Below are 14,694 nucleotides of genomic sequence, written 5' to 3' on the forward strand. Positions count from 1 at the left end.
CTAAAGGACTCAAACCAGTAGCTTAAACTAGCCTGTGTATGGTCACTTTTAAACTGGCCATAGATGGAACGATCCGATCGTACGAATCGTGGATTCGTCCGATTTTCGGACCATGTGTGGAGAGTCCCGACATTTTTCGTCCGGCGGAGATCGTCGTTTGGTCGATCGGACAGGTTAAAAAATTTCTGTCCCCTGCCGATAATATCTCTGTGTGCAGGGCCGGGCCAAGGTATTTTGGCACCCTAGGCAAGGGCTTCAATCAGTGCCCCCCCCACCTGGTCCTACATTACCATTTGCCACCTTACCATTCATATTGCCTCCTGTACCTGTGCCAGTAGCCATTGTGTTGCCTCATGTACCTGTGCCAGCACCTATAATATTACCCCCATTTGTACATGTGCCAACGACAGTCAATCCATCAGATTGCCCCCAAACCCCCAATCTGTACCTGTGCCAGCAAAAGACAAAACATCCATCATAGTGTTAACCCAGTCTGTAATTATGCCAGCAGCAGCCAAAAAAATCCATCATATTGCCCCTAATTTGTACCTGTGCCAGCAGAAGCCAAAAATCTATCATATTGCCCCCAAATATGTATCTGTGCCAGCAGCTGCCAAGAGGGAGGTGGGGAGTGCCAGCAGTACAAATCATGGGCAAGAGGGGGATGGAAAAGGTGGTTTATAAAATTGTTAAACTATTAAAGGCCAAGCAAACTAGGGTTAAAAAAAAAGAAAACAAAATCCCCTTAAAAGTGCGCCCCCATCATAACTGCACCCTAGGCGGGCGCCTACTCTGCCTACCCCTAGTTCCGGCCCTGTCTGCGTGTATTTTCAATCGTACGATTTTCAGTGGGAGACTGTCACTAGTTTTGTCAGACATAACTATCGTACGATTGCTGTCAGGGGCAGAACATCGGCTGATCTGTTCTTTTACTACTTTATTTGATCGGAATGGTAATACTTTGATCTGAAGGGTTAGTGGAGGGTCGGCAGATGGAAAAGTCCGATCGTACGTTAATTCGTACGATCGGATCTTTGCGTCTATGGCCAGCTTTAGAGTGAGTGAAATCTGTCGGCAACTCATAGCATGTGTGTTGGTTACAGCTTAAAAAAATGTTAGGTTGAAGAAAGCTCTAGTAAACCAAAACTGACTTAGATAAAAATGAATCTATATAGAAATTTAGTCCTAACAATATGACGTCCAGGGCCATATGTCCCTTCTGTAGAATAAGTGCTTATGCATTTCATTGTCTGGCATGGTATAAAATAATGGAACAAAATGCAGTGTTGAGGCAGCATTATGAGATGAAATTCCTAGTGGAGGCAGTTATCACTTCCAGTTAGTTTGGTTCGGGAGGAAGATGGAAGCCTTTGGAAGGGCCTGGTGATACATGAAGGCTTTCCTTCTTCAATAAATACTGAAATGATTTCAGGGACTGCAATTGAGAGTGCAATATCTTGCATAGGAAGTAATACAATACTGTGTTTTCACATTTTGATTAGCAGGCCCTCTACTGTGAAACTCAATGAAGTCACATTTACTAAGTTTCCTGCTCACTTCTTACCAATTCTTACACTAGCAGGACTGTGCTTATAAGTCTGGAGGAATTGAGCAGCTATTTGATGAAAACCGGTTCTATGGGAACTGCCATATTGCTTACGTCTGGTGAGACAACACATAAATGCAATATCTTTTTTACTTACAGACAGCAGAGCTCATTTATGTGCTGAACTGAACAAGTGCAGTTGTCAGTAGCAACCCATCCTGTATTTTCGTTTTCGTTTTCTGACTAACTAAATTACTGATTAGTTGCTATTGGCAACTGTGCTTTGTCAATCAGCCCCATATCTATGGGCATTGCATTAGTACAAGCAAACAAGATGGCAATTTTGACAAATAGAACAGTAGATGGCCACGATATGCAATGCCTTTTAATTGCTAATATAATTTATTTGTAAAATAGCAGTGTTCAAACTGTCAATATTCAAAAATGGTATTTTCTGAAGAAAAGGCATTTTGATCTTTCACCATAATCTATCCAGAGATAAGAAGAGCTTAGCAAATACATGTGTCCAAATCTTTCATTTTCTGCATTCCAGTGCCGGGTGAAGCAGCAAAGCTGTACAAATCTATGCAAATCTCAAATGCCATCTACACTGATGGGAAAACGAATGTACTTGTTTGTGCATTCTAAACTCTAATAGTTTTTACATGTGAAACAGAAGTCATGGAAGAACTATTCTGACATATTTGATTTTTTTTTTTTTAAATTCAAGGATCGTGAGAATTGATCTTTGCTACTTCTGAATGTCTGTCAACTAGCATTTTAAACAGGATCAGCATGATTGCTGACTTACTCATGATTCATCAAAACAAAACAGGAATATTGTAGATGACAAAATTGAAGGGGGAAGTCTCACATCTGGAGATTACTAGTTCCTCGTGAGGCAACTTCGGGCGACTTCGGAGATCGAAGTGCCGTGAGTGCATTGCCGCAGGCGAAAGGCAGGGGGATGGCAGTTCGGGGAGATTGTCGCCCGAAGAAGAGGCGATTAGTCGCCAGGCAACTAAATCTCCCTGAATCTGCCTGTGTGCTAAAGCCCCTAATGTTCCTGTCCCTGGTGTTTGAGTTTGGCAGCTCATTGATCCAGGTGCAGATTCTGAACTGTGACAATTGGCTACATTAGTTGATACATTTCTCAGCAGTATCTTTGGAATATTAGCAGCTGCCTTTAATAAAACTCAGGGATTCAGCTCAGCAGGGACAAAGATGTATCAACTAAATGTATTAAATTAGAACAGTTACAGAGTCAGCGACCCCCCCCCCCCAAATCGCTTTATAGAGAGACACAAGAAGGTGAAAAATTAAACTTTAAACTTCAATATTAGAAAAACGGTAACAAATAAAAAAATAGAAAGTAATTGGAAAAAGTTTTTATTTCTGGTGATCTATCTGAAAACAACAAAGTGTTTGAAAGTGAACAGCCCCTTTAATAGAGTGAGTGCAGAGATTTTTTTCCCATTTAGACAAGTTGTGTTTGAGTGCTAGTTACAGCTATCCTGCATTTAAAGTTTTCCTGGAATTTACACGGAATTTACACTGTTTTTGTGAGGCCCCCTGGGAAAAGATACAATCTGGGTTCTACTGTATAACAATGTGACTTGTGAGCCCCATAGTACTCAATTAAAGGGACAGTATATAAACTTTTCAGCATGAGCTCAATGAATAGAGCTCGTGCTGAACATAATTTTTGCCTTAGGACATATCTATGGTTTCTGTTATTTCTGGCACTAAATGTGAATATGGAATGAGTTTCTCCATTAGCACTTCCTGATCCTGAAGAACTTCAAAGGAGCTGATAAAACGAATTTCCACTGAGAAGCCCCTAATAATGAGCTGCTCAAAGGCTGCTGCTTAGAGAAGGGAGGGTTTTGTTTATTCAAAGGTAGATAAGGAGCTCTAAACAAATTGGCCTCTTCATAAAGAAAATGGGAGGTAAGGTCAGTGAAAATAGTCCAACTTTAAAATTAGTGCTGTATAATGGCAAACATAGGAAAATAAGTTTAAAAAAAAATAATAGTTAGAATGTAATTTGAATACAAGTCTTATTTATTATGTTATTTTTTTATCCAAGACATTTTTAGATGTATACTGTCCCTTTAACTAGCACTTGCACCCTGGGGAATGCTGCAGTCACTGAGCACCATTATAAACGTCTGGCACTTGGTTCAGAGATCAGCGTAAGGGGGTACAGGCCAGCCTACATTCCTCCTACCTCAGCCACTAACCAATACTGCTCTGTCTAATGCAGTCAATTCTTTAAAGGAGAAGGAAACCTAGTCGGCACAAAAACCCTCCCCCCTCCCGTGTGTTGCCCACCCTCCCTCCTCCCCCCTGGCCTACCCATCCCGCTGGGCAAATGCCCCTAACTTGTTACTTACCCTTCTGCGCAGGTCTAGTCCACGGAGTTCACAGGCGACATCTTCTTCCACGCAATCTTCTGCGTTTTGGCGCATGCGCAGTCAATTCTTTAAAGGAGAAGGAAACCTAGTCGGCACAAAAACCCTCCCCCCCTCCCGTGTGTTGCCCACCCTCCCTCCTCCCCCCTGGCCTACCCATCCCGCTGGGCAAATGCCCCTAACTTGTTACTTACCCTTCTGCGCAGGTCTAGTCCACGGAGTTCACAGGCGACATCTTCTTCCATGCAATCTTCTGCGTTTTGGCGCATGCGCAGTAGGAGCATTTCACCGGTACGGATCTACTGCGCATGCTCCAAAAGTCACAAAGTTTTCCGATTTCACTTTGTGACTTTTGGCGCATGCGCAGTAGATCGTACCGCAAAATGCTCCTACTGTGCATGCGCCGGTCAAAGCAGGAAGAAGATCGATTGGAAGAATATGGCTTCGATGACCTCCGTAGACTGGACCTGCACAGAAGGTTAAGTAACAAGTTAGGGGCATTTGCCCAGCGGGACGGGTAGGCCAGGGGGGAGGAGGGAGTGTGGGCAACACACGGGAGGGGGGAGGGTCTTTGCGCCGACTAGGTTTCCTTCTCCTTTAACAGCCCTATTGTGAGATGGCAGATATTTCCACACAGTCTTATACAGTATAGTTTTTACAAGCATTACCTATTTGGTGGGGAATGTTGGAAGTCAGTAATCACTCAGCAATTACAGTTATAGAATTAAACTAGGTAAACTGCATATAATAACCTCTCTGCTAAATACAGAGGGGAAAGGCCAATTCTTACATCCCAGTACACCCACACCCACATCCTGCTGCCTTAGATATCTCATATAAGTCACTGACCTGATCAGCTGAATATGGCTTTGGAAAGAATTTTAGCCTTATGCACTAGGCACACTGCACGCTATTTGTAACATATACAGGATTTTCTATAGTTATGTTAATTTATGTAGCAAATTATTTGGAGGGGCATATTTATCAAAGTGTGAAAATAGAGTCTGTTTTCACCCTTTGATTAACATGCCCCTAAAAATAATATACAAGTGAAAAGAGAGCCGGCCAGTTCCAGGTCTGTAATTTCACTCTTTTATAAATAATTCTCCAAGCGCTTAAACTGTGTATGTTGACAGATCATGGCATGGAATTAGAAACAACGGTTTTACTTAAATGGAAAATATGCCATATATTTAAAATGTGTTACATTCAGTGGCGTAACTACCGGGGGAGCAGGGGGTGCAATTGGGCCAGGGTCCTCACACCTTCAGGGCCCCCCGGCAGCTCGCGCGCCACTGACTTCGGGTGATTCCGGGCGTACGGAGGGGGCAGGGGCCCGGCTGCACGTCCCGCGCCAAGGCCCGCTCCCCTCTAGTTACATTGCTGGTTACATTTATTTACCCATAGGCAGTTAAATATAAGGGTATATCTTAATTTATGGCTGGGAATGTACATATCCTAGTCTAACCTTTCCAGTTGTTCATGAACAACAACATTATTAGTGTATTCGTCCTACCTACGTTTGTTGTTCAGATAATAAAAAGCAGAAATAAAGGGTGATCTAATTGCTGTTGTATAGCTTTCTGCATGGAAGTTTTAAATCCCAAAGATCACAGAATGAATTAAGTCATTCTCCTGGGCTTTTAGCTGGAAAACTGTTAAGAAAATATTGCACAACATTAATTCCAACAAGCCACTTTCAGGCATTGCTCCATAGTTAATCATTCCTAATTTCATGTTATCTTCTGTATTCTAAACTGAGCTTTCACAGACATCCTGTTAAGCTTTTCTAAAAAGACCAGAGTCCACAAAGTGAATTCTGCAAAGGTGCACAGCCAAATTTTTGTCGCCATTATCCATATAGACCTAGATAAAGTTATTATTATAATATGATTATAAGCTCTTGTAAACAGGGTCCTCCTCTTCAAATTGTATTTAGAAAGCCTTGTTTGTTACATTATTGTAGCATAAGGCCTTCTGAAAACAGAAGGTATTTACTTGCCTTTTGCCAAATACATAGCACTGTCTTAATACCAAAAATGAGCGTTTAACACTCGTATAAGGCATTATAGGTGGAGACATGCAAATCACTCCTCTATGTCTCTTTGGCCAAATATGCATACAGAACCGCTGGTATATACAGCGTAATAGTTCAGAGCCATATTTCCAAACTTGTAGACAGCGGTATGTAGTCCCAATCAGCATTTCCCATGCACAAACATTGTAACTACCATCATTCCATGAACAATTCCCTCACACTGGGAACAAACAACCATGTGTACATACGCTTATTGGATAGAATCATGTAACTAGCATCACTGGATATTTTTTGCACATTGCTCTCGTTTCTTGCCGAAAATGTTGGCGTTAACTCCCTCTGATAAAACAGAAATAAAACATGATTAGAATGATCAGAATGTCTCTATCTTTATCAGAAGTCTGTTTTCTCAACTCCTCTACCTTATTTTGAGTTTATGTTAATCGCGGTTACCAAGGATACTTGCCAGTACTCTGAGAACTTTGATAGATACAAAAATATAAAATGCTAAATATAGTTTAGAGACTATATATTCCTATTGCTTCCTACACTGTACCAAGGGATCATACAGTACATACTGAAAGAATAAAAACTTTCCTTACAGGCAACAACAGACCTTCTACAAAGTTGCACATCTACTCGTCTTAGCACTTCATTGTCAGTCTACTCTACATTATGGGAACCAAGCCAGACTATTGATTATATACAGCAGTGAGCCGGCCTTAGTATGGGAAACAGTATTAGTTTGCTTTCTCTAGAGGCCTTTAATTTCTCTTTAGTAAAGTTTAGATGCTGTTGTTTGAAATATACCTATAAAATATATTAATGATCTTAAAGGGGACCCATCATCCAAAAAAAAACATTCAAAATCCTATTTTATCACATTAGTCAAGAAAAATGTATTTTAATTACATGATAAAAATTATTTGAATCTTGTTTCCTTTAGTCTGGGAATTCATAATTATAGCACGCAGGCAGGAGCCATCTCAAAATCTTGTTTCTGTACCAGAATGGGGGACCTGATGTCCATCCCCATGCCCTGGCTACACAATTAAATGGTGAAGAGAACTGGGGAATGTGTGGAGAGCAGTGGCATCTAGGAAGTGCTGAATGGAAAGTGAAAGTAATTGTCTGCCCCGCCTCTATGCCCATGGCATAAAGGAGGGGCAGACAATATTTGATTGACAGTTTAAATTTTTAAATAAGCTTATAACAGCTATGAATGCTTTAATACAAAATAGAAATTGGGTTTCATGTTTCATTTGAAAAGGACTTTTTTTATGCAGATTTTTGTGTCTGGGTGACAGGTCCACTTTAACAGAACCCTTTACCAACTACAGGATAATGGAAGCAGGGCCGACCAGCACTCAAATTTTTTTCATGCAAAGTTAAAAAAATGTATATTATCTCTAACCGTCCTATGCGTTTTGCACCCACTTAGGGCACTTAATCATGGGCTCACAACTACTACCAACTACAACCATTTATTTCTGTTTATAATGCAAAGGTCTCTTTATGTTCATTCCTCTTCATATTTCATTTTACTGTTTGCCAGTGATAGTACATTAATCATGGCCACCTATATAGTAGACCTGTCCCACCATTTACTGCATGTTGTGTGGCCTTCTATGTAAGGTCCCTTCTTTGTTAATGAATGTAAAATAGAATGTGGATATTGATATTTATGTGTGATATTTATGTGGATATTAATTTTATGTGTGACTTTTCTGTGGATATTAGCCCAGATACGTAAAATGCTTGCAGGTGTCTTTGAACAATGTTTCATCAACCATTAACCAAAGAACACCTATAAAAAATGTATCCTGCAGGGCAGTACTATTTGAACACACACAATAACTAAATGGTATTTCCCCTCAGAAGTTACTATACAATTTTCCTTTTCATGTCCAGAGTGTTCAAAATGGCTTAGCGAAGGTGTAAAAAAATCAGAGGCAGCAACTGTTGGAGGACAGAGGAGTACATATGGCCCAACAAGCATCTTGAAAACATGTAAAAATTTAATTTCTATATATCATGAGTGTGAGACACAACATCATAGAGATTCAAGGGGAACTTAAAAAGTTTTCGCTGGGGATCCCAGTGACTTCTTGTTATATTTAACAAGTTGATTCAACCACAACACAATGACCAGTGATCTAGGATTTCACTGATTCTACCAAATTGATGTTTATGTTTGCATCTCTTGTAACACACACACAGGGCCATCATCAAGGGGGCAGAGGGGGTACAGTCGTACCAGGCACGGGCCTAAAGAGGGACCCGGCTGTGCGGCACTTTCCAAATTAGCCACGTCCCCCTTGACAGCACAGAAGTGAATTCCTGAAGATCCAAATCCCCGAAGATCAGAAGTCCCAAATCACTGAAGTCGTAAATGGAGCCGAAGCCGCAAAAAGACCCGAAAGGAAACCGAAGAAGCTTTCATCGCCGGGGACAAGGAAGAAAAACCTAAAGTAAGTTACATTGAACACCAGTTGTGTCTTTTTTTATTTTATGAAACCCCTGGCCACCAATGTATTATTTTAATACCCCTGGCCACCGTTTTTTTTTAAATATTCGATGGGGCCCCTGACCACCAATGTTTTTTTTTTAACTTGTAAGGGAGAGGCGCTGGCCAGCAATGTTTTTTTTTACCTTGTGGGAGGGAAACTGGCCACCAGTGAAGGTTTTATTAACTTATATGGGGGGGGCCCTGGCCGCTATTTTTTTTTTTAACTAGTAGGGGGGGGAATTTTTAAAACTGTTGTGGGGGGCTGACCACCAATTGTTTTTTTGTAACTTGTAGGGGGGACCCTGGCCATCAATGGGTTTATAGTGCCCATGTTTGTGTGGCTTTTTGGTGTGTGGGGTCTCTAGGGCAGGGTCTGTGGTGGTGGGTGGAGCCCAAACATTTTTGTTGTACACGGACTGTGATTTCTGATGGCGGCCCTACACACACACACCATCAGAAGTCCAAATTTACTATACAAATTTACAGGAAGGCCGGTATTTTTTTTCCAGAAAAGGTGGCAACCCTAGTTGTACCCCTTCATTAAAAAGTGGAACAAATGGGGCTGAATATTGGTTTTAAGGCCCGGGTATTAAAAGTGCCCCCTTCCAAGTTGTACCTAGGGTTGCCACGTGGCCGGTATTTTACTGTCCCGGCCTGTAAAAATGATGGTTGATCCCACTGTTATTAATAAGGAAAAAAGATAAATATATAGGAAAGCCGATTTTTTTCCAGAAAAGGTGGCAACCCTAGTTGTACCCCTTCCTTAATGACTTCCACCTGGAGGCATAAATCCATATTATGGGATTTTATTTTTCAATTCAATGTTTCTTTTATTTTTTTCAATTTTCAAAAAGAAGGGGATTGGGGTAGGTACAGAATGAAGAAGGGAGGGTGATAAATTATATAGCATTAAATTAATTTCAGCTATATAGTAGTTTTGAAAGACTGAAAGGACTTTTCTTTAGGGTAAGGCCACACTGGGCGTTTTGTGGAGATTTGGTCGCCTGGCGACTAATCGCCTCAAATTTGCGGCGACCAATCTCCCCAAACGCCTTCCATCACTCTGCGCAGGCTAAAATGAAAAAGCGCCGGCGCTAATCACACACGGCGATTAGTTTTCAGAAGTCGCCCGAAGTTGCCTCACGAGGAAACTACGGATGACTTCGGAAAACGAATTAGCGCCAGCGTTTTTTCATTCATAGCAGGCGCAGAGTGAGGGAAGGCATTTGGGGAGATTGGTCGCCGCAAATTCGAGGCGATTAAGTCGCCAGGCGACTAAATCTCCCCAAAATGCCCAGTGTGGCCTTATCCTTATGGTAATCCGTGTTATCAGGATGAGATTATTAATCATTTGTTTACATGTCAAATTTAACCCAAAATACATGTTTTCTGAGTGAAATGTCTCCATTTCTTTTCAGTTCAAAGGGTAATTATACAACAAAGCCTCCTTTAACCTTAGTGAAAGCACAGGGCTCCTTCCTTTGGTTGTTTGGCTCAGGTTGAAATGTTTTCCCTGTTACGTCAGAGTTTCAGGTTCTCTCAGCCCGATAGCCACGCCTCCGGCCTGTGATTGGACACAGCGCTCAAAGCATTCCGGTTACCTATAGAGAAAGAAAGTAGTCGGTGATTGAGGGAGACGAGAGAGCGGTGCGGATTGTATGTTTGCTGCGAGACGCTGTGTATTCGCTACACCGACACAGAACTGCGGCACTTATAAAACTACAGGAGGGGTATTGCTTTATCCCCTGCTGAGTGACGACAGAAATGCAGGTACGGTTGCTAAGATTATTTTGTATTTATTAAACAACACTCACGTTGCTTGCTTAGACACAAATCGCCGACATGCTTGCCTGGGAGCATCTCTTGCATGTCAGCTGCTCGCCTTTACCAGATAAATTTAAATATTATTCCCCTCTCCGAATGATGTTTAACTGCTGCCCACTCTCTTGTTATATAACAGCATTAAAGTCGTTCTCACACAATGGGACCTGGCCTTGGGATCTAGTAGCTCACACATATGTGACATTATCCTTACAACTCCTTCTAAAGACAGGAATCCTTATGTATAACCTTATGTATAACTTATTAGCGGTTACATATTGTATAGATCTGTTAAATAAAGCTGGAAATGATGAGGAGGGGTAAACTGGAAAAAAAAACTTGCCCTGTTAGATTGCCATTTAGATTGTAAGCTCTTGTGTGCAAGGCCCTCCTATTGTATTTGTTTAACCCTTGTTTGTTAACTATTGTAAGACCCCGGTTTGTTATGGATTCTTGTGAAACGCTGCGAACCTTGCTGGCGCTATGTGAATAAATGACGATGGTATTATTAGTTGGCAGCAAATGGGTAAGGGCTAGAATAAAGCAGCTATCTGGGGTACGTTTTGAAGGTACAACGCCCCTACCCTGCTTAAATGTACAACTGGGTGTTGGCTTCCCTGACGTTCTCGTATCGCTGATCATGTGGACCATTTGGCGCTGGGATCCTAGTCACGCATGGTCAGAGCCTGTCGGCTGTTACTGGCCCAAACTTACCTAATTTTGCAGCATATGGGGGTATATTTATCAAAGAGTCAAGTTAAAGATCGCCACAGTCTCCATTCATTTCTGTGGGATTTTGAAAGGCGTATTTATCAAAGGATGAGCTTTCACTTTCACCCATTGATAAATCTCATAGAAATGAATGGAGAGTGGCGGAACTTCACTGTGGCGGTCTCTAACTTGACTCTTTGATAAATATACCCCTATGTGTCTATGGCGGTTTCCTTGACCTTTGCACACGAGATCATTCCTCTGCAGGTTTTGAAATGTTACATTGGTCAAGTTGCATTTTAAATTGCATCCAAACCTATTAAGTTGTGTCAAATTAGTTAGGGATTTCAGTTCCTTACAGCCAGATGGATACAAACTTTGTGTCTATTTTGCCTATTTATTTTGCTTTCGGACGATGGCAGGTAGCTCTGCAATGTGACTCTCATTCAGTACTGCATTGAAATGACAATTTCTTTTGATGAGTAGCTGCAGCCTTGATGTTGGAGCACATTGTCCCGTTTATGGCTAGTGTACACTGTAGTAATATCGTAAATTAGGATGAAAAAGACACAAGTCCACCAAGGTCAACCTTTTGTTCTAAATTAAACCTGCCAAACTGCTCGTTGATCCAGAGGAAGGTGAAAGATCCCATCCAAAGCATGGAATGTCCTTGACCCCAAGATGGCAGTCAGAACAGTCCTGGGTCATTTTTGCGCTAAAAGCTAACCCTTTATTTTTTTCACTTGCTGAAAAAGACATCCAACCCTTTCTTAAAGGAGAAGGAAACCCTGTAGAAACAAACCCTGTACCCCTCACCCTCCGGGGGAAATGCCCCATACTTTTATACTTGCCACTCGTCATAGATTCTGCCAGCGGACTTCACGGCATCCATCTTCCGGCTCCTCGGTAAGCTGACTGGGAGCACGTCAATTTCGGCGCATACACAGTTGTCTGTCTGCTTTTGGAGACTTCAGACGGGTCTTCCTTATCAGTATCTGGCCACAATATCGATCTGGAAGGTTTCAATTTTCAGGCGATTGACCCGTCTGAGCCCATTGTTCCTCATTCCTCAATCCCTAGGGCCAAACGTTCGTAATATAGCCCTGCGTTGGTGGGCATATTGGGGAAAGTTCCGCTCTTTTAGTGTATGGCCAGCTTTACCTCTTCAGGGAGAGATTTCCACAATCTAACAGCTGTAAATAAAACCTTTTTTGAATATTATGATGGAAGCTCCTTTCTTCTACTCTCCATGGATGCCCTTGGAGGAAGAACCTACTGGTGAATAAAGCGTCAGAGAGTTTATGATCATCAACATTTATTTATTCATATAGCGCCAGCAATTTCTGCAGCGCTTTACAAAATTTCTAACAAACCGGGGTCTTACAACAGTTAACAAACAAGGGTTAACAAATACAAATATTATATGGTTCTCTTGTATATTTATACATAGTTATCATATCTCCCCTTAAGAGCTTCTTCTGTAAACATCCCCAACTTGGCCAACCTTTCTTCATGTAACTTTTACCAGGGTAGTTGCCCTTCTTTGGACTCCAGTTCAATAATATGCTGTTAGAGCATTGGAGACCAAACTCCATGACATATTCTAGATAGAGCCTTACCAGTTCCTTGTAAAGGGGAATGACTGTCTCCACCCACTAATCTATACTCTTGTTAAAGTGTAGGTTAATATCTACAAGAGAACAAACAGTACAAAATAAAACTAGCCCTGAGAGCTTTTTAAATTCTATTGAATTATAGAGTTCTAATGCCAAGTTCTGTTTAGCAGTTCAGACAGTTGTAATATAATTACAGGCCCTGCCACAGAAACGGAAGTCACCAATTTAATGCCCACATAGACTTGTGTAAATGTTGTTTGACATTTGACGTAGTGAAACTCACCCGTGCAGCCGATCTTTGGGGCAAAAAAAATATAAAGGCTCATTCAGACTTAGTGGAACAGTACTCTTAACTGAATTGCGTGCATGCTCAAATGGTCGAGCCCAGTATTGTAGCAGGCCCTTTCATAGACAGATGGACGAGTGTGATGTTTCCAGCTACAGTAGAGGGATTTTAGCAGCATTCTCCAACTTTTTGTTATAGCAGTTGTACAGTACATTTGCTAATTGTGTCTCAGAGCGATGGTTGACATGCTTGCTAAGTCATGCACAAAATCCTCAAGCCTCCTCATTGTATTTAGTGAATAATTTACTGAAAACATTCAGATCCCTTCTTCGCCAGTAGCACAGTCTTTGTTTGTTACGGACAGACACCAGGAGTGTTACAGTAAAGTTTACCAACACCTGTGGTAATGTGCTAAAATGATAGGATTCTAGAAATTTTGTTCGGAATACACAGCCACATTCATTCCAAGGCCTCATATAAGACCTGTTTCCTGTCAAAGTAATTCACAGCAGAAGCACTCGGCTTCTCCTTTTACTGAGCAAGCCCCATTTCTAGGTTGTTTCCTAGTGACTGCGGTCACTCCTGGCATTTCTCACATGGGAGTGTCACAGATACAGGTGGAACTAGAAAATGAATTACCTGGAGTGGTGGGTGTGTTATTTTTAGTAATTGCTTCACTTTCTTCCCTTCTATACTGTGACATCTGATGACAAACCCAGACAAGACATTGTGCCTTTCTGGCTGCGCTGTGGTTCTATATATGAGTCTGTACTCACGCTACTATATCAGTTGTGCTTGGGTTCTCAGTCTTAAGACAGCTGTTTGGCTTGCACCCTATTTAGAATTATTGCAGACCGTGAGGAATAGGTTCACCAGCAGAGCTTATCTTGCATTGTAGCATATGGAGATTGTCCTAGAAAAGGTCATTTATAATACTCTCAATATAAATATTGACCTGTAGAGAAGCATCTGACTTGTGCGCCTTGTGTTTTTACATGGAAGGAGATGTCCTCAGTGGCTTCTAACAAATACATATAAACTCTGGATATGAAAGACCAATAAAATCTGTATTTAGGTGTTGTATGCTAATAATTTTTAATTAGCATTGTGAGCATATAAAATAAAAACACAGGGCAAGTAAGTGCTAATGAATTTATACCTCACCATGTTGCTGTTGCAATCGTCTGTTTTAACTAAAGATAAATATGAATCAATTTTCATGATAATGGCTCAGAATTGATTGTTAGCTTTTCGGGGATTGTTTCTATCCCAGAGTTTTCAGTTGTATAGGTGTTATGGCTTTCTAATACTTTAATATATGGTCTAATTTTATAATGATGTAAGCTTCGGAATAGGCTGTCCAACTGGAGATCCAAGGGCCCTTCAAGTCATATTTATTGTCCCTCTTCCTGTCTATGGACCATGGTGTATGATATCATGAACTTGATATAATACAGCTTCCAAACATATAATATGTTAACTAGCTGGCCCAGTATTAATGAGACCAAGTTATCCAGATTTTAAACTTCTAATGTGGGAAACCTGTCAGGAGATGTTTTGTTGGGTATGGTTCACTGCATGCATTTCTCAGACGTCTTCGGAACCACTCGACTATTTTCTGTTATTACAGTGCCATCCTGCAATACAGATCTATAACTCTCTATATCATTGTCTTAGCCTGTTGGGAATATCTGTTCTTGTATTTGTTCACACCCTCATATTTAGTAATTGATATGCTTTTATAACAAGTTGT

The 14,694-nt window shown here is 41.2% G+C and overlaps 1 protein-coding gene across 1 annotated transcript in view; it reads left to right on the plus strand.

Annotated features, from left to right (window-relative positions):
• The first annotated feature begins 10,153 nt into the window (after positions 1-10,153).
• The window catches only part of shroom1.L (shroom family member 1 L homeolog), a 41,722-nt gene continuing 37,181 nt past the window's right edge, over positions 10,154-14,694 (plus strand). Inside the window, 1 exon segment of the mRNA NM_001090687.1 lies at positions 10,154-10,277. The gene's annotated coding sequence lies outside the window, so the exon portion shown is untranslated.

Source organism: Xenopus laevis, chromosome 3L (assembly GCF_017654675.1).
Source record: "Xenopus laevis strain J_2021 chromosome 3L, Xenopus_laevis_v10.1, whole genome shotgun sequence".
Taxonomy (NCBI): Eukaryota; Metazoa; Chordata; class Amphibia; order Anura; family Pipidae; genus Xenopus; species Xenopus laevis.